Source organism: Dioscorea cayenensis, chromosome 13 (assembly GCF_009730915.1).
Source record: "Dioscorea cayenensis subsp. rotundata cultivar TDr96_F1 chromosome 13, TDr96_F1_v2_PseudoChromosome.rev07_lg8_w22 25.fasta, whole genome shotgun sequence".
Taxonomy (NCBI): domain Eukaryota; kingdom Viridiplantae; phylum Streptophyta; class Magnoliopsida; order Dioscoreales; family Dioscoreaceae; genus Dioscorea; species Dioscorea cayenensis.
In genome coordinates, this window is record NC_052483.1 from 3,823,143 (window position 1) to 3,843,120 (window position 19,978).

The following is a 19,978-nucleotide window of genomic DNA, read 5'->3' on the forward strand; positions in this document are numbered from 1 at the left end:
GAGGTTTAGCTCTCCATGGAGCTAAGTACAATCAAAAGAAATCGAATGTAAAAGCAATGAATCCATAAAGAAACCCCCTCGATGGTCGTGTCGATGGTCTTGTGGAAAGTCCTCTACTCGTCGTCCAAGGATTCCTTCATCCGGTATAGGATACACCTCGATCGAAGCTCCCCTACCAACCTTCTTCCTAATGGAATCATGATTGAAGAGCCATGGAACCTCTCCAAAACCTTGGCCAATACCCCTCGAAACCCTAGCTGAAGCCCTCTCACAAGTTGGGGAATAGATGGAGAAAAGAATACGAAAATCGGGGCTGAATCGGCTTTAAATAGGGCTGGAATCGAGCAACTCCACGGGCTTGTACGATACACACGCCCGTGCAGGATTTCCACATGGCCGTGGATAATTTCCACACACCCGTGTGGATTCTCTGTTTCCCTGGTTTCTCGGCTGGCTGTAAACAGTGCTGCTACAGTACTTGCTGCATTGCTCTACTACAGTCTTTGACCTGAATAACTTCTGAATTCCATACATTCATCGGGGTAACGCAAACGGGCACACGTTCACATCGTGAATCACTTGCTTCTTTAATGATATATATGTTTGTGGAGCTCCTGTTCTTATATGCATAAAACGGAATGCTGGAATGTGACTGCCTTTGTGCCCCTCCAAATGGATGTACTCACTCGAATGCGAGGAGGTTGGCACACACTCTAGCATCTCACACCTGTCCCATGTCTTCGCGTTTGAACCTTAGCAAGATCTCCTCCAACATAGGTGCATTATGATCCACATTGGCCTATTTCCTTCATACTCAGCTCCACAGCCCTACCTGCATAAAAGTAACATAAAAACACACATATTAATGTAAAAACCTGAGAAAAGTAATGCTCAACATTAGGAATGAACGCTTCACATTCATATCGCACAAGCACTTATCAAACTCCCCCACACTTAAGCTTTTTCTTGTCCTCAAGCAAACATTAAAACATTCTGTGCATCAATGAAGAAAATATTGAAAGTTCTTGGCCTTAGGTTCACCGAGGTATACAAAGAAAGTATTCTACAAGTAAGGAAAATTTTAACACTAAATACGAAAAATCAATGCTATAGCTAAAAACTTGAATCAAAAAGGACAACAAACCCGAATTTCATGTAAGTGTGTGAACTCACTCAAAGTACCCCAAGTTATACTCCTCAAAGTTCTAAGTACAAGGGACTTAATTATCTACAAAAGTGATAAAAATTTTAAAAGATGGTAGTAGCTTCACACATCTTCTAAGGTAGCCCTTTCCAAAGCGGCCGCTAAGGTGGCTTTCACACTTTCGTGGTGGTAGCTCTTTCCACCCGAGTGGTAGCTTTCACTCATCCTATGAGATAGCTCTTTCTCTCATTAGGGCATAACTAGTATCCGACTTGTGAGAGTAGCTTCATACTTCATAGGTGGTAGCTCTTTCCACCCAACGAACACAAATAAATAATAAAACTATTTTGTTCCTTCTTTTCATTTTTTCCTTTTTTTTCAGAGTTTAACACAAAACTTAAACCTAACTAATCCCTTTAACATCAAACATGAGTTTCCAGTAGAGTTCAAAGAGTGACTAGTGCACTAAGTGTAAATCGGGCAAAAATTCCTAAGAATTTAAGCAAGAACTAGAGCATGAAAACATTCAATGTTAACCGTTCTCCTAGACTTAAGAATACAAACATTGCAACTAAGGTGAACCGCCATTTGCTATGTGAGCATATAACAATTAAGAATAATAGAAAAGATGTGTGCACTATGAAACTCCCCCCCACACTTAAGTTGTACATTATCCTCAAAGTACACATCCAAGCTCACTCAAAATATATCATTCAAAAATAGATGTGGGAAAAGCAATCAAAACAATACTCCCTTGACTCCTTGTGTTGCGTTTGATGAAGCTAATTCATTGGGAGTAGTGTTCCAATGGGTTGTGAAGCTTGCACGGCCAAGTGCCGAAGCACCTTGACCGTGCCCATGACTAAGTCTCACTTTCCAGGAAGACAAGACCATCTGCACGCATACACGAGGGGGTTCGAGTGAAGCTTAAGAAAAAAACAAAAAAATAACTCGAGTGTATAAAAAGATGAAGCAATGAATACAACTCGATAATACAAAAATAACATAAACTCGGAAGGAAAAATCGCTTTACGAGTGAACAAAGTCTAAAAAAACAAGAAAAATAAGATAAAGTAAAAATGCATGAAAGTAAAAAGAAAGGTCAAGTGTCGAAAGTCGCTCTCGGGGCTCCACTCTGCTGCTGCTTTGAAGTGGAAGCATATAGTGGGTCCTCGGGTCTTTGGGTCGAGGAGGGAGGTCTCTGGAGACCGAGGGGCTTGAAGAGTCCTCGGTGCCGGGACAAATGATAAGGCGGTGTCTCGCTCTAGGATCTGCTGTAGTATGTCGAAACATGCCATGAACTCTGTGTACTGAGTAGCCACCGTAACCCTAATCTCGGCAACCTCGGCTCAGACCACTCCTATAGCATTCTCGAGCCTCTCAAAGCGATCATTGGCTCGAGATGGTGAAAACATACGCACTGGGGGTGGTTCCTCGGACGCTGGAGGTGCCTCGGTCTCCATCGATGCGGGCTGAGGTTCGGGGGCTAGCTGAGATGCTCCGGCGTCATCACCTTCATCCTCAACTATCTTTGGGGCTGGTAGGACTAACGCAAAAACCCCTATCCGAACCCTACGGACCATGTCTCTAGACCCAGTGGAGCGGGTACACTCGTCTTCTCGGCCCTGTGAATCAAATCTAAGAGACCCATGCCCAAGACTAATCTCGTAATGTAAGGGCCCGAGAAGATCGCTCCCAGTCTAGCATAGTCTCCTTGATGTCTGATGTAATCAGCCAAGATGTGCCCTAACTGGATCGGTACGTGCTCTACCATCGAGTACAAGTACAACAACTCCTGGCGGCTCAAGACACCAGTACTGTCGCCACGGCCATTCACCGACCTACTCATGAAGGCGTGCAAATATCTTAGGCACTTCGGGAAAGGCACGTGGCCTTGGACACCACTGGCTCGCACTGACCTTGACCACATAGCACTCTGTAAGCTCTCTGCGTGGTCAAGGTTCCAGGATAATCTATAGGCAACTGTGCATACTCCTCTGAATCTGTGAAATCCTCCTCGTATAAGCCAAGTAGTATGGAAAACTGCATAATGCTCAAGCTATGGTGGCGTCCAAACACTCTGAGCCCGAATGGTGCCCAAAGCGTTGAAGCTCGCATCACGCTCTATCAAACTCAAGCGAGGAGAGCACATCCGAGTGCAAACTCTCGATAGGCGGCTCTCTAATCGTCAACAAGCGCCGCCAACCACCATCCGAAAATAAGGTCCTCAACCTCATCGGCGAACTCATCTCCCCTCGAAGATCTCGTGAGTATAGTCATGTCCGGGGAATCGAGTGCATCCGAAGCGGAGTCTCGATAAGCCCTCATAACGGGTCTGATGTTCGGGAATCGCAAATCGCATGCCCTCGGGCTCAAAGGATGACTCACGTGGCCTCTTATCAGCTTGCTTCTTTGTCCTAGGTGCCATGATCTACCAAATTTAAACAAAATTAGTAAATCAAGTTGATAAAACAATACTACAGAAATCCACACGGTCGTGTGGAATTTCCGCACACCCTTGTAGATTCACGGGGCTTGAGAACCGCACGGCCAGGCATCAACAATCCAAAAATACAACTCAATAATATCTCTAACTTCGTTCTAAACATAAATAATTGTTCCAATTGAAGAAACGAAACATTATTAACCAGATTAATCTATAGAAATCATGAATTGATGAAGAAGATGATGAAAAAGGATTTACCGACGAGGAGGAGTAAGAAAATGAAGAGCCGGGCGGAAAACTTCGCTATAATCCCACTAAACTGACGCTATGGACTCGGAGAGTAGTGTGAGAGTGTTTTCAAGTGAAAAGGAGTTGTGAGGAGGGAGAGAAATCATCCTCTTTTAAACAGAACTCACAACTTTTGACGTTCTGTGCATCCACACGGGCGTGTGGAAATTCCCCACGCCCGTGCGCCTCACTTCAAAAGCTCCACAGGGGCGTATGCACGCCCCTGTGCGCTCTCGGGAAAAACTCAAACTGACTTAGAACGATCTCCCACGGGCGTGCGGAAAATATCCACGCCCGTGCGCCAGACCCACAGGGGCAAACGCACGCCCCTATGGCTTCCCTGGACATCCGAGAAAGATATCAAGTCTTCCACACGCCCATGCTGAAATCCCCCACGGGCGTGGACATTCACAAGCCCAAGTCACAGGGGCAGCCGTACACCCCTGTGTCTTCTCGGGATGGAGGGAGCAACCTGCAGAGTTTCGCACGGGCGTGCAGAAATTACCCATGCCCGTGTGTAGTTCACAAGTTCACCCACAGGGGCGAGTCCACGCCCCTGTGTGTTCTCGGGAAAATCTGGACAACTCTGCAGGAATTCACACGCCCGTGTGGAAATTAACCACGGGCGTGCGCCAGTCGCATGGTCGTTCACAGGGGCAGCCGCACGCCCCTGTGCCCTCTCTGGATGAGTTCACAGTACACATTCACGGGCGTGCGGAAATTCCACACGCCCGTGTGTTTTCTCTGGATGACTTAGAAAAACCTGCAGGCTCTGCAGAACTAGCCTGAACATGTCTACGCACTCAGAGCCTGCCCTATTATACAAAATTTAACAGATAAAAACACAAAATAGAACTCAAACGACCAAACTTCGCCAATTTGCAACAAAACACACAATGAATTCTTTTAAAAACCCACAATAAAATTGCAACACAAGCACTCAAAAATTGTAACACCACCACTTAACAATTTATTCATGCAAACAAACTAAACTAAAAGGTACGAAAACAGTAAACACTTGGGTTACCTCCCAAGAAGCTCTTGTTTAACGTCACTAAGCTTGACGTATCTTTCTTAGCTCACGGGGGTTTATGAATGAAGGTTGCCCTCTTACCCATAACTTGAAAGCATGATGAGCAAAGTCTCTTGAGGGTAGAGGGTGTACTATCGGGCTTCGGACTACCTAGCAATCGTTCGTCTAACTTCCTTGGCTCATGTACGTCTCCAATAGTCTTGGGGCATTTTCGGCGGCGTCTCCTAGCCCTCTTCATTTTCCGGAGCACCTTCTTCAAGATCCCCGGGGTAGATGTTTCCTCTCCATTCGAACCAAGCATCATTACTTCTTCATTGCTCTCCTCTTGGTCGAACAAACCTTCATACGGATCCGGGTTGTATATATTCATCAACAATCTCATCAGTAGTGTCTAAAAAATACAAAGTGTCATCAAAATCGAGAGAATGCCGCATGGCTTCAGCAAGGCGGTAAGTGAGCTTATCGTCTCCGACTCTCAATGTGAGCTCTCCGCTGTCCATGTCAATCAATGCTTTGGAAGTCCGCAAAAACGGTCTTCCAAGTATGAAGTGTACATCAGCATCCTCATCGACATCTAGCACTACAAAGTCAACCGGAAAAATGTACTTGTCCACCTTGACAAGCACGTCTTCAATGATGCCTCTCGGATGTCGTACCGTTCGGTCCGCCAATTGTAAAGTCATCCGAGTAGGCCTAGGCTCACCCAAGCCTAGCTATTGGAAAAAAGTATATGGCATGACGTTGATACTTGCCCCTAAATCCGCCAATGCCATTTCCTCACCTAAGTTACCGATGTTACACCGAATAATGAAGCTTCCCGGGTCCTTCTTCTTGTTCGGCATGTTCTTTTGCAACATCGCCGAGCATGAAGCATCAAGCACCACTGAAGCACTCTCCTCCAATTTCCTCTTGTTGGTCAATAGGTCTTTCAGGAACTTTGCATACTTAGGTATTTGAGCCAAAGCCTAAACAAAAGGAATGTTGATGTGGAGTTGCTTGAACAAACTCAGGAACTTCTTATACTGTCCATCCCATTGGTCATTCTTTAATCTAGAGGGATAAGGGATTCTTGGCTTGAAAGGTGGGGGTGCCACCTCTTTCTCTTTGTTTGCTCAGTTTTGAACCTCTACAACCTCGGGTGCGTGTCCTTTCGGCTTCTCACTCGGAAGCCTCCCTTCAACCTCACGACCGCTTCTCAAAGCGATCGCCTTCACATGTTCTCTTGGGTTGGTTTTCAAGATTGTGCAAGGAGACGGTGTGATTGCGAAGTGTAGCCTCGACTGATTTAAACCTTGTATTTGCTGATTGAACAAATCTAGCCAAGTGCTTCTCCAAATCCGTCATTCGGGTTTCCTAGCCTAAAATTCTGTTTTCCACTTGAGGGGCTTGTTGTTGTTGTTGGAACCCTGATGGCCCCATGGTCTTCTGTGGTCCTTGATTACTCCATGAAAAATTGGGATGATTCTTCCAACATGAATTGTAGGTGTTGCTGTATGGATTCCCTTGAGGTCTCATTCCATTACCTATAAAGTAAACATTCTCAACTGAAGAAACATCACCAATGACGATTGGGCAATCGGAGGGAGCATGTCCTCCACCACAACTGGTGCAATTGGTCACGGCCGCAACTCTATTCGAAGCTATAAGATCTAGCTTCTTACTCAAACTCTTCACTTGGGCCACCAATGAAGTTACCGCATCAATTTTATGGAGACCGGCCACCTCTTTCTTCTCCCTAGCATTCCACTGGTAGCAATTTAACCCCATTTCCTCAATCAATTGACGAGCCTCGTCAGGGGTTTTGCTACCTAAGGTACCTCCTGCCGCCGCATCCACAGGTTGCCTTTTACTCGAGTTCAAACCATTGTAGAAGGTTTGAACAATCATCCACTCCGGGAATCCGTGTTGCGGACACATGCGCATGAGTTCCTTGAACATTTCCTATGTCTCAAATAGAGACTCCAATTCCAACTGCACAAAGGATGAGATCTCATTCCTAAGCTTTGCTGATTTTCCGGGAGGGAAATAACGGGCTAGAAAAGCTTCTACCATCTCCTCCCATGTAGTGATTGATGCTCTAGGTAATGAGTGTAGCCACTGCTTTACTTTCCCCTTTAAGGAAAATGGGAAGGCTCTCAACTTGATGGCATCATCCGTCACACCATTTATATTCAGCATGTCACACACCTCGAGGAAGCTCTCTATGTCACTGTTTGGAACCTCATCTGCCAAACCGTTGAATTGTGCGGACTGCTACAGCATATGGATGAATACCGGCTTTAGCTCGAAGTTTTGAGCTATAATTGGGGGACGCACAATACTCGATTGTGTCCCCAACACTGAAGGTCTGGCATAATCGGATAGTGTTCATTGTTGCTCATTTTGTTCTGCCATGTTGTCAGATCCTTCTACTTCCAAATCAGCTGGATTAGGCTGTTCTTGTACAGGTTCTTTCCCTTTCCTTCGAAGTGTACGTTCAAGCTCAGGGTCTCCTTCAATTAATATTGATGGATTCTCTCGGGTCATAACCTGGAGCTGCAACAATAGTAAAGAAAAAGAAAATCATAACGATGATAGAATAAGATGATATGAAATAGAATGTGTAGTGAAATAGCTAAGGAAACAAAGTGCAAAGTATCTCTAAACGCCTAGCTCCCCCGCAACGGTGCCAAAAACTTGACAAGGTCCCCTTGCTTATATCCCACAAGTGCACGGGTTTGTTGAAGTAATAATCCCGGGTGAGCGGGGTCGAATCCACAGGGAGTAGAGAGTAAAGACACTTAATTCGATTCTTAGCTATGTGGAGTATCAACAATGATAAGTGTGCTAATGATTCAATTCTCAGAAATTTAAAGCAACAAGTAAGAGAGCAAAAGTAAGGAGGAGTCAAAGCAATCGATACAGATCGGGTACTCGGATGATGCTTCACCTAGGATAATCACTTCAAGTGCAAGAACTCTCTATTATGCTTCCTAATTAATGCAATGGTGAGTCGTGGAAATCCTTACATGCATAGTCCCAAATCTAAGGTCAACTATGCCTAACTCTATACATGTCCCGGAGGAGAAATCGAACAATCTCAACACCTCGCACTCGCATAGAGTTGCAATGAGCTCTAGGGATTCCATGTGATAAATCTCTTCCCAAATATAGACCTACCCCTTTGGTCCAGGTGGAAGGTCACTAGCCACAATTAAGCTCTAGATACTAAGATACTCTCAACGCTTCACTCCATTGCACGCGTAACTAGGCCCCCGCGGAGGTTCATCCCTTAGACCATTCACTCCATTATGGCCGCAAAGAACTCGAGGAACGGAGGTAGAATCTATCACGTCGGAGGGGAAAGGGGATACTCCTGTACCTTTTGACTCACCCTCTCAACCCTCTCCAACCTAGTTTTGTCTAACGCTAGTGGTGTGTCACTCACTCATAAGGTTACCAACAAGAACTCTCAACCCTAGTGTCACTCTAGGGGACATGTTCATATAATCAAGCATTCAAGGTTGGAACTCACAATAAACATCAATTTATTGAAAGCATAATAAAGAAATTCAATGAAACTAATACATCCTAGGGTTCACAATCATCCAAGTACCCACTAGGGGTTTAGCTCTCCATGGAGCTAAGTACAATCAAAGAAATCGAATGTAAAAGCAATGAATCCATAAAGAAACCCCCTCGATGTTCATATCGATGGTGTTGTGTAAAGTCCTCTACTCGTCGTCTAAGGATTCCTTCGTCCGGTATAGGATACCCCTCGATCGAAGCTCCCCTACCAACTTTCTTCCTAATGGAATCACGATGTCGGAGCCGTAGAACCTCTGCAAAACCTTGGCTAATACCCCTCGAAATCCTAGCCGAAGCCCTCTCACAAGTTGGGGTAAAGATGGAGAAAAGGATACCAAAATCGGGGCTGAATCGGCTTTAAATAGGGCTGGAATCAGGCAACACCACGGGCTTGGACGATACACGCGCCCGTGAGGGATTTCCACACGGGCGTGGATAATTTCCACACGCCTGTGTAGATTCTCTGTTTCTCTGGTTTCTCGGCTGGCTGTAAACAGTGCTGCTACAGTATTGCTGAAGTGCTCTGCTACAGTCTTCGACCTGAATAACATCCGAATTCCATACTTTTATCGGGGTAACACAAATGGGCACACGTTCACGTCGTGAATCACTTGCTTCTTCAATGATATATATGTTGGTGGAGCTCCTGTTCTTATATGCATAAGACGGAATGCTCGAGTGTGACTGCCTTTGTGCCCCTCCAAATGGATGTACTCACTCGAATGCGAGGAGGTTGGCACACACTCTAGCATCTCACACCTGTCCCATGTCTTCGCGTTTGAACCTTAGCAAGATCTCCTGCAAAATAGGTGCATTATGATCCACATTGCCCTATTTCCTTCATACTCAACTCCACAGCCCTACCTGCATAAAAGTAACATAAAAACACACATATTAATGTAAAAACCTGAGAAAAGTAATGCTCAACATAAGGAATGAACGCTTCACATTCATATCGCACAAGCACTTATCAAACTACCCCACATTTAAGCTTTTTCTTTTCCTCAAGCAAACATTAAAACATTCTGTGCATCAATGAAAAAAATATTGAAAGTGCTTGGCCTTAGGTTCACCGAGGTATACAAAGAAAGTATTCTACAAGTAAGGAAAATTTTAACACTAAATATGAAAAATCAATGCTCTAGCTAAAAACTTGAATCAAAAAGGACACCAAACCCGAATTTCATGTAAGTGTGTGAACTCACTCAAAGCACCCCATGTTATACTCCTCAAAATTTTAAGTACAAGGGACTTAATTATCTACAAAAGTGATAAAAATTTTAAAAGATGGTAGTAGCTTCACACATCTTCTAAGGTAGCCCTTTCCAAAGCGGCCGCTAAGGTGGCTTTCACACTTTTGAGGTGGTAGCTCTTTCCACCCGAGTGGTAGCTTTCACTCATCCTATGAGATAGCTCTTTCTCTCATTAGGGCATAACTAGTATCCGACTTGTGAGAGTAGCTTCATACTTCATAGGTGGTAGCTCTTTCCACCCAACGAACACAAATAAACAATAATATTATTTTGTTCCTTCTTTTCATTTTTTCCTTTTTTTTCAGAGTTTAACATAAAACATAAACCTAACTAATCCCTTTAACATCAAACATGAGTTTCCATTAGAGTTCAAAGAGTGAGTAGTGCACTAAGTGTAAATCGGGCAAAAACCTGAGAAAAGTAATGCTCAACATAAGGAGAGAATGCTTCGCATTCATATCACACAAGCACTTATCAGAGGACGACTTTGAAGTAAAGGAGCCAATGTGGATCACAATGCACCGATTTTCGAGGAAATCTTGCTAAGGTTCAAACGCGAAGACATAGGTCGAGTGTGAGATGCTAGAGTGTGTGCCAACCTCCTCGTATTCGAGTTTGGCACATCCATTTGAAGGGGCACAAAGGCTGTCACACTCGAGTATTCCGACTTATGCACATAGAACAAGAGCTCCACCAACTTGCCTATCATTAAAGAAGTGATCCACGACGTGAACGTTTGCGTTACTCCGATGAAAGTATGGACTCAGGAAGTATTTTAGGTCTGGTACTTTAGCGGAACACTGTTCACAACTGCCCGAGAAAACATGAGTTCAGAGAATTGACACAGGCGTGTGGAAATTATCCACGCCCGTGTGGAAATTCCGAAAGGGCGCGTGAAGCATCCACGCCCGTGTAGTCGCCAGATTCTAGCCCTATTTAAAGCCGAATCAGCCCCGATTTTAGTATTCTTTTCTCTATCTTTTCCCCAACTTCCGAGAGGGCTTCGGCTAGGGTTTTGAGGGGTATTTGCCAATGTTTTGGAGAGGTTCTACGGCTCCAACATCATCATTCCTTAGGAAGAATGTTGGTAGGGGAGCTTCCGACGAGGCGTATCCTATACCGGACGAGGGAATCCTTGGACGACGAGTAGAGGACTTTCGACAAGACCATCGATACGACTATCGAGGGGGTTTCTTTATGGATTCATTGCTTTTACATTCTATTTCTTTGATTGTACTTAGCTCCATGGAGAGCTAAACCCCTAGTGGGTACTTGGGTATTTCTGAACCCTAGGATGTATTCGTTTTATTGAATCTCTTTATTATGCTTTCAATAGATTGATGTTTATTGTGAGTTCCAGCATTGAATGCTTGATTGTACGAACATTTCCCCTAGAGTGACACTAGGGTTGAGAGTTCTCGTTGGTAACCTTGTGAGTGAGTGACACGCCACGAGCGTTAGACAAAGCTAGGTTGGAGAGGGTTGAGAGGGTGAGTCGAGAGGTACAGGAGCGTCCCCTTTCCCCTTCGACGTGATAGATTCTACCTCCGTTCCTTGAGTTCTTTGCGGCCATGGTTTAGTGAATGGTCTAAGGGATGAACCTCCGCTGGGCTTAGTTGCACTTGCAATAGAGTGAAGCGTTGAGGTGATCTTAGTATCTAAGGCTTAATCGTGGTTAGGGATCTTCTACCTGGACCAAAGGGTTAGGTCTATAATTAGGAAGAGATTTATCACTTGGAATCCCTAGAGCTCATTGCAACTCTATCCGAGTGCGAGGTTGAGAGGTTATCTAATCTCTCCTCTGGGACATGTATAGAGTTAGCCATAGTTGACCTTAGATTTGGGACTATGTAATTAAGGATTTCCACGACTCACCATTGCATTGATTGGGAAACATAATAGAGGGATTATTACCTTCTCCTTTATTCGTGCCTTCTTACTTGTTGTTTTTACTTTCGAGAATTGAATCACTGTCACACTTATCATCAATAATCTTTCACATAGCTAAGAATTGAATTAAGTATTTTTATTCTGATTCCCTGTGGATTCCATACCCTCTCATCCGGGATTATTACTTCAATAAACCCGTGCACTTGCGGGATATACGCAAGAGGGCCTTGTCACCCATATAGCAATACCTACAATTCTGGTTGGAAGAATCATCCAAATTTCTCATGGAGTAATCAAGGTCCACAAAAGGCTATGGGGTCACCGGGTTTCCAACAACAACAACAAGCCCCTCAGGTGGAAAGCAGAGTGTCAGGTTTGGAAACCGGAATGAATTACTTAGAGAAGCACTTGACTAGATTTGTGCAATTTGCAAATACAAGGTTTGAATTAGTTGAGGCTACACTTCGTAACCACACCGGCTCTTCGCATAACCTTGAAAATCAGGTGGGGCAAATTACGAAGCCTCTTTCTGAAAGGCCACATGGAAGCTTGCCGAGTAATACAGAGACCAACCCTAGAGAGCATGTGTAGGTGATCACTTTGAGAAGTGGTCGTGAGGTTGAAGGTAGGCTTCCGAATGAGAAGCCAAAAGAACACGCACCCGAGGTTATAGAGGTGGAAGAGGGAACAAGCAAAGAGAAAGAGGTAGCACCACCACCTTTCAAGCCAAGAATCCCTTATCCCTCTAGATTGAAAAATGACCAAGGGGATGAACAGTACAAGAAGTTCCTGAGTTTATTCAAGCAACTCCACATCAATATTCCTTTTGTTGAGGCATTGGCCCAAATGCCTAAGTATGGGATGTTCTTGAAAGACTGGTTGACTAATAAGAGGTAGTTGAAGGAAAGTGCTTCAACGATTTTAGATGGTTCATGCTCGACAGTATTGCAAAAGAACATGCCGAACAAGAAGAAAGACCCGGGAAGCTTCATCATTCCGTGTAATATTGGCAATCTAGGTGAGGAAATGGCATTGGCAGACTCAGGGGCCATGACAAGATCCCCTTGCTTATATCCCGCAAGTGCACGGGCTTGTCGAAATAATAATCCCGGGTGAGCGGGGTCGAATCCACAGGGAGTAGGGAGTGAAAATACTTAATTTGATTCTTAGCTATGTGGAATATCAATAGTGATAAGTGTGAAATTGATTCAATTCTCAATAATAAAAACAACAAGTGAAAGAGCAAAAGTAAGAAGAGGGTAAGGCAATCGATAAAGAATGGGGTACTCGGATAATGCTTCACCTACGATGATCACTTTAAGTGCAAGAACTCTCCATTATGCTTCCTAATCAATGCAATGGTGAGTCGTGGAAATCCTTACATACATAGTCCCAAATCTAAGGTCAACTATGCCTAACTCTATACATGTCCCGGAGGAGAAATCGAACAATCTCAACACCTCGCACTCACATAGAGTTGCAATGAGCTCTAGGGATTCCAAGTGATAAATCTCTTCCTAAATATAGACCTACCCCTTTGGTCCAGGTGGAAGGTCACTAGCCACAATTAAGCTCTAGATACTAAGATACTCTCAACGCTTCACTCCATTGCACGCGCAACTAGGCCCCCGCGGAGGTTCATCCCTTAGACCATTCACTCCATTATGGCCACAAAGAACTCGAGGAACGGAGGTAGAATCTATCACGTCGGAGGGGAAAGGGGACGCTCCTGTACCTCTCGACTCACCCTCTCAACCCTCTCCAACCTAGTTTTGTCTAACGCTAGTGGTGTGTCACTCACTCATAAGGTTACCAACAAGAACTCTCAACCCTAGTGTCACTCTAGGGGACATGTTCATATAATCAAGCATTCAAGTTGGAACTCACAATAAACATCAATTTATTGAAAGCATAATAAAGAAGTTCAATGAAACAAGTACATCCTAGGGTTCACAATCATCCAAGTACCCACTAGGGGTTTAGCTCTCCATGGAGCTCAGTACAATCAAAGAAATCGAATGTAAAAGCAATGAATCCAAAAAGAAACCCCCTCGATGGTCATGTCAATGGTCTTGTGGAAAGTCCTCTACTCGTCGTCCAAGGATTCCTTCATCCGGTATAGGATACGCCTCGATGGAAGCGCCTCCTACCAACCTTCTTCCTAATGGAATCACGATGTCGGAGCCGTAGAGCCTCTCCAAAACCTTGGCCAATACCCCTCGAAACCCTAGCCGAAGCTCTCTCACAAGTTGGGGAAAAGATGGAGAAAAGAATACCAAAATCGGGGCTGAATCGGCTTTAAATAGGGCTGGAATCGGGCAACTCCACAGGCGTGGACGATACACGCGCCCGTACGGAATTTCCACACGGGCGTGGATAATTTCCACATGCTAGTGTGGATTCTCTGTTTCTCTGATTTCTCGATCGGCTGTGAACAGTGTTGCTATAGTATACTACAGTGTTCTGTTACAGTCTTTGACCTGATTAACTTCCCAATTCCATACTTTAATCGGGGTAACGCAAACGGGCACACATTCACGTCGTGAATCACTTGCTTCTTCAATGATGTACATGTTGGCGGGGCTCTTGTTCTTATATACATAAGTCAGAATGCTCGAGCGTGACTGCCTTTGTGCCCCTCCAAATAGATGTGCTCACTCGAATGCGAGGAGGTTGGCACAGACTCTAGCATCTCACACCTGACCTATGTCTTCGTGTTTGAACCTTAACAAGATCTCCTCCAAAATAGGTGCATTATGATCCACATTGGCCCATTTCCTTCATACTCGGCCTCACAACCCTACCTGCGTAAAAGTAACATAAAAACACACATATTAATGTAGAAAACTGAGGAAAGTAATGCTCAACATAAGGAATGAACGCTTCGCATTCATATCGCACAAGCACTTATTAGGCCAGTATCAACGTTATGCCATACACCTTCTTTCAAAAGCTAGGTTTGGGTGAGCCTAGGCCTACTTGGATGACTTTGCAACTAGCGTACCGAATAGTATGACATCCGAGAGGCATCATTGAAGACGTGCTTGTCAAGGTGGACAAGTACATTTTTTCGGTTGACTTTGTAGTGCTAGACGTCGATGAGGATGTGGATGTACCTTTGATACTTGGGAGACCGTTCTTGCGGACTTCCAAGGCATTGATTGACATGGACGGCGGAGATGACAGGCTCACATACCGCCTTGCTGAAGCCATGTGCCATTCTCTTGATTTCAATGATACTTTATACTTTCTAGACACTACTGATGAGATTGTTGATGAATACATGCAGGAAATTAATAATCCGGACCCATACGAGGGTTTCTTCGACCAAGAGGAGGATTATGAAGAAGTAATGATGCTTGGTTCGACGGAAGAAGTACTATCTACCCCGGGGATCTTGAAGAATGTGCTCCGAAAAATGAAGAGGGCTAGGAGACGCCACCTGAAACACTCCAAGTCTGTTGGAGACGTACGTGAACCGAAGAAGTTGGACGAATCATTGTTAGGTGGTCCGAAGCCCGATAATTCACCTTCTACCCTCAAGAGACTTTCCACATCATGCTTTGAAGCCATGGGTAAGAGGGCAGTCACACTCAAGCCCGATAACTCACCTCCTCATATTTGAGTTAGCACAACCATTTAGAGGGGCACAAGGGCAGTCACACTCAAGCATTCTGACTTATGCATATAGAACAAGATCTCCACCAACTTATCTGTCATTAAAGAAGCAAAGCGATCCACGACGTGAACGTGTGCCCATTTGCATCACCTCGATGAAAGTATGGACTCGGGAAGTATTTTAGGTTAGGTACTTTAGCGGAACACTGAAGCGAGAGTACTGTAGCAGCATTGTTCACAACCGGCCGAGAAAACAGGAATTCAGAGAATCCACACTGGATTGTGGAAATTATACACGGCCGTGTGGAAATTCCACATGGGCGTGTGAAAAATCCACATGCCCGTGTGGTCGCCCGATTCCAGCCTTATTTAAAGCTTATTTAGCCCAGATTTTAGCATTCTTTTCTCCATCTTTTCCCTTAACTTGAGAGAGGGTTTTGGCTATGGTTTTGATAGGTATTTGCTAAAGTTTTGGAGAGGTCCAACGGCTCCGACATCGTCATTCCTGAGGAAGAAGGTTGGTAGGGAGCTTCCGTCGAGGCGTATCCTATACCGGACGAGGGAATCCTTGGACGACGAGTAGAGGATTTTCCACAAGACCATCGACACGACCACCAAGGTGGTTTCTCTATGGATTCATTGCTTTTACATTCTATTTCTTTGATTGTACTTAGCTCCATGGAGAGCTAAACCCCTAGTGGGTACTTAGGTATTTGTGAACGCTAGGATGTATTTGTTTCACTGAATCTCTTTATTATGCTTTCAATTAATTGATGTTTGTTGTGAGATCCAACCTTTAATGCTTGTTTGTATGAACATTTCCCCTAGAGTGACACTAGGGTTAAGAGTTCTTGTTGGTAGCCTTGTGAGTGAGTGACACACCATGAGCGTTAGACAAAGCTAGGTTGGAGAGGGTTGAGAGGGTGAGTCGAGAGGTACATGAGCGTCCCCTTTCCCCTCTGACATGATAAATTCTACCTCCGTTCCTCGAGTTCTTTGCGGCCATAATAGAGTGAATGGTCTAAGGGATGAACTTCTGCTGGGGCTTAGTTGTGCGTGCAACGGAGTGAAGCGTTGAGGTGATCTTAGTATATACGGCTTCATTGTGGTTAGGGACCTTTCACCTGGACCAAAGGGTTAGGTCTATATTTAGGAAGAGATTTATCACTTCTAATCCCTAGAGCTCATTGAAATTCTATTCGAGTGCGAGGTTGAGAGGTTATCTAATCTCTTCTCCGGGACATGTATAGAGTTAGGCATAGTTGACCTTAGATTTGGGATTATGTATTTAAGGATTTCCACGACTCACCATTACATTGATTAGGAAGCATAATAGAGGGTTCTTGCACTTGAAATGATTGTCCTAGGCCGAGCATTATCCGAGTACCCCATTTTTATCGATTGCCTTACCTCCTCCTTTACTCGTGCTCTCTTACTTGTTGTTTTTAGTTTTGAGAATTGAATCATTTTCACACTTATCACTACTGATCTTTCACATAGCTAAGAAGTGGATTAAGTGTTTTTATTCCCTATTCCCTGTGGATTAGATACTCGCTCATCCGGGATTATTACTTCGACAAACCCGTGCACTTGCGTTATATGCGCAAGGGGAACTTGTCAACTCCTCAGGCTCCCTCGGCACCTCCAGTATCCCCATCACCTATTCTAGCACCACAGGATCCACCATGTGCTTCTCCACCACCACCAGCAGCAGGGAGCTGACAGAGCATGACACCGACATTTGACTTTATTTTTCTGTATTTTCTTGATTTTGCATTTTATTTTAGACTTGTTCACTCAAAAAGGATTCTTCTTCTGAGTTTATTTTCACTTTGCAGTTCGAGTTGTATTCATTGCTTTATCTTTTATACACTCGAGTGATTTTTTGTTTTTATTGAGCTTCACTGAACCCCCTCGTGTATGCGTGTATATGGTCTTGTCATCTTGGCAATTGAGACTTTGTCATGGGTACGGCCATGGTGCTTCGGCACTGGCCCATGTGAGCTTCACAACCAGTCAGAACATTACTCCCAAGGAGAACATGACACTAGGATTCAGGGGAGTATTGTTTTGATTGCTTCTCTCACATGTATTCTTCATTGATATACATTATGAGTGAGCTTGCATGTGTACATTGGGGGACAATGTACAACTTAAGTGTGGGGGGAAGTTTCATAGTACACATATCTTTTATATTAGTTTTGATTGCTATACATGCTCACATAGCCAATGGCGGTTCACCTTAGTTACAATGATTGTATTCTTGAGTTTAGGAGAAATTTTAACATTGAATGTTTTCATGCTCTAGTTCTTGCTTGAATTTCTAGGAATTTTTAACCGATTTACACTCAGTGCACTACTCACTCTTTAAACTCTATTGGAAACTCATGTTCGATGTTAAAGGGACTAGTTATAGTTGTTTCTTGTGTTAAAAAAATGGAAAATGAAAAGAAAGAACAAAATATTTTTATTGTTTATTTGTGTTTGTTGGGTTGAAAGAGCTACCACCTATGAAGTATGAAGCTACTCTCATAAGTCGGATACTAGCTATGCCCTAATGAGAGAAAGAGCTATCTCATAGGATGAGTGAAAGCTGCCACTCCGGTAGAAAGAGCTACCACCTCGAAAGTGTGAAAGCCACCTTAGCGGCCGCTTTGGAAAGGGCTACCTTAGAGGATGTGTGAAGCTACTACCATCTTTGAAATTATTGTCACTTTTGTAGATAAATAAGTCCCTTGTACTTAGAACTTTGAGGAGAATACCTTGGGTTGTTTTGAGTGAGTTCACATACGTACACAATTTTGTGTTTGTTGTCATTTTTGATTCAAGTTTTTAGCTAGAGCTTTGACTTTTTTTTGTATTTAATGTTGAAATTTCCCTTACTTGTAGAATGCTCTCTCTGTACACTTTGGTGAACCTACGGCCAAGCACTTCCAATATTTCCTTCATCTATGCACAGAATGTTTAATTTTTGCTTGAGGACAAGCAAAAGCTTAAGTGTGATGGAGTTTGATACGCGGTGTGAGGCTATAATTACACCTTTTGGCCGATTCTAAAGGGACTTTTGGCGGAGCTTTGAGCATAGACATTGAGAGAGAGGCGGCTAGGGTTTGAGGAGAAGGTCTTCGGCAATTGAGAGGGAGTTCTTCACCAACTTTGATAGGTTCCTTCGACGTCATAGCATTTTGGGGAGCCATTGGCGACCTAGCTTCGGAGAGGAACCCTTCAAGACGTAGAACTACCAATCAAGGCCAATCCACGCGAATTCGAGGGGGTTTTCTCTATGGGTTTTATTGCTTTTCATTGTATCCATTATTGTTTTGTAACTAGGCCCATGGAGGGCTAAACCCTAGTGGGTATTTGGGCATGTGAACCCTAAGATTTATATGTTGGATTGATTCTCTTAATGCTTCTAGTTAATCCAAGTTGTCTTGAGTTTTAATCTTGTGATTTAATTGCTTGCTAGTGTTGTTAATCCTTGTGATTGATTTACATTGCATGATTTAATACTTTGATGTGAGAGGTCTCCATTAGAGTTAGATTTCCAAGATTAAAGAGGGTTGAGAGGGTGAGCCTTGAGATGGAGGAGTGTCCCCTTTCCCCTTCGATTGAGTGTTTCCTATCTCCGTATTCCATATTCTCTTTGCAACCATATTTGGTGTGAGGCGTGAGATTGCTCGATTTCTCCGCTGGGACCTTGTAGAGGGTTAGGATCCTTCACCGGGAATTAGGGTTGGATCTACATTTAGGAATCTGTTTCACTCTTAGGTTTCCTTATAGCATATTGTGGTCATATAGGGTGTGAAGTGTTGAGATTGGTCGATTTCTCCACCAGGACCTTGTAGGGGACTAGTGCCTTTTGCTTGGAGACAAGGATTGGTTATCATTGCCCGAATACCTCATCCTTAGTGATTGAGACTCTTCTACTTTATTTCTTGCATACTTGTTTGCTTTGCTTGCAATTAGTTCACTTCATCATATTCATTGATTCCGACTAGATAATTGAGAAGTGGTTATTACTAATACTTCCGTTCCCTGTGGATTCGACTACCCGACTCACCGGGTAAGTATTACTTTGACACCCGTGCACTTGCGGTTTATACGCATATTCGGACGTGTCAAGACGCCACCGGAAACACTACAAGTCTGTTGGAGACGTACGTGAACCGAAGAATTTGGATGAATCATTATTAGGTGGCCCGAAGCCCGATAATTCACCTTCTACCATCAAGAGACTTTGCACATCATGCTTTCAAGCCATGGATAAGAGTGCAACTTTAATTCATGAACCACCATGAGGTAGCACAAGGTACGTCAAGCTTAGTGACGTTAAACAAATGCTTCTTGGGAGGCAACCCAACTGTTTACTATTTTCTTATCTTCTAGTTTAGTTTGTTTGCATGAATAAATTGTTAAGTGTTGGTGTCTTGATTTTTAGATGCTTGTGCTGAGATTTTCTTGTGAACTTTGAATATTCATCGTGTGTTTTCATGTGGAATTGGCGAAGTTATGTCGTTTGAGCTTTATTTCATGTTTTTTTCGCTGGTAAAACTCGCATACTTGGGCAGGCTCTGAGTGTGTAAACATGTTCAGAAACTTTCTACAGTGCCTGCAGGTTTTTCTAAGGCATCCCGTGAAAACGCACGGGCGGGTGGAATTTCCACACGCCCGTGGATTTGTATTGCGAGCTCATCCAGAGAAGGCACAGAGGCTTGCGGCTGCCCCTGTGAATTACTATG

The 19,978-nt window shown here is 43.9% G+C and overlaps 1 non-coding gene and 1 pseudogene across 1 annotated transcript; both read left to right on the forward strand.

The window, feature by feature from the left end:
- LOC120274605 overlaps positions 1-19,978 on the forward strand; it is a 44,599-nt pseudogene that overhangs the window by 2,475 nt on the left and 22,146 nt on the right.
- Positions 6,809-6,915, forward strand: LOC120275011. Its single transcript, XR_005541039.1, has one exon. It is a non-coding gene; the product is annotated as a small nucleolar RNA R71 (small nucleolar RNA).